The 744-nt window shown below is 42.5% G+C and overlaps 1 non-coding gene across 1 annotated transcript; it reads left to right on the top strand.

Annotated features, from left to right (window-relative positions):
* The first annotated feature begins 253 nt into the window (after window positions 1-253).
* On the top strand, window positions 254-360 carry LOC141710303 (small nucleolar RNA R71). The gene has a single exon (XR_012570830.1). It is a non-coding gene; the product is annotated as a small nucleolar RNA R71 (small nucleolar RNA).
* The last annotated feature ends 384 nt before the right edge of the window (window positions 361-744 follow it).

The following is a 744-nucleotide window of genomic DNA, read 5'->3' as shown; positions in this document are numbered from 1 at the left end:
GATCTTCATAGACAACGTCTTTAGTTGAGCAGTGATAGCCGTAGCTGTATCCACTTCAAGAACTCCTGCTACCTTGCCTTGTGGACATCTCTGGGTTGGATACTGATATTTATTAGCAGCCATCAGTTCAATTAGATCATAAGCTTCCTTATAGCTCTTTGCCCATAATGCTCCACCTGCTGCTGCATCGAGCATGGGTCTGGACTGTGCTCCCAACTCATTGTAAAAACAATTGATGATCATCCAATCAGGCATTCCATGATGAGGACACTTCCTAAGCATCTCCTTGTAGTGCTCTCAAACTTCATATAAAGATTCTCCTGATTGCTGCACAAATTCAGTAAGAGCATTCCTGATTGCAGATGTCTTCGCCATAGAGAAGAATTTAGTAAGAAACTTATGAGCAAGTTCTTCCTAAGTAGTAATCGAACCAGCTGGTAGAGAGTGTAACCAGCTCTTAGCCTTGTCCCTCAGAGAGAATGGGAACAGTCTCAGCTTTACAGCATCTTCAGAAACACCATTGAACCTGAAGGTGTCGCAGATCTCTATGAATCCCTAATGTGTGTATTGGGATCTTCCATTGGAGAACCCCCAAACTGGACTGAAGTCTGTACCTATTGAATTATTCCAGGCTTGATCTCAAAGGTATTAGCTGTGATAGCTAGCCGGATAATGCTAAATTGAATATCATTGATCTTGGGTTGAGAAAAAACCATCAAGGCTTTCGTTCGTGTTGCTGGATCT

This window comes from Apium graveolens, chromosome 2, assembly GCF_009905375.1.
Source record: "Apium graveolens cultivar Ventura chromosome 2, ASM990537v1, whole genome shotgun sequence".
NCBI lineage: Eukaryota > Viridiplantae > Streptophyta > Magnoliopsida > Apiales > Apiaceae > Apium > Apium graveolens.
The sequence above is the reverse complement of the archived record's forward strand: the minus strand, read 5'-3'. Positions and strand labels throughout refer to the sequence as shown.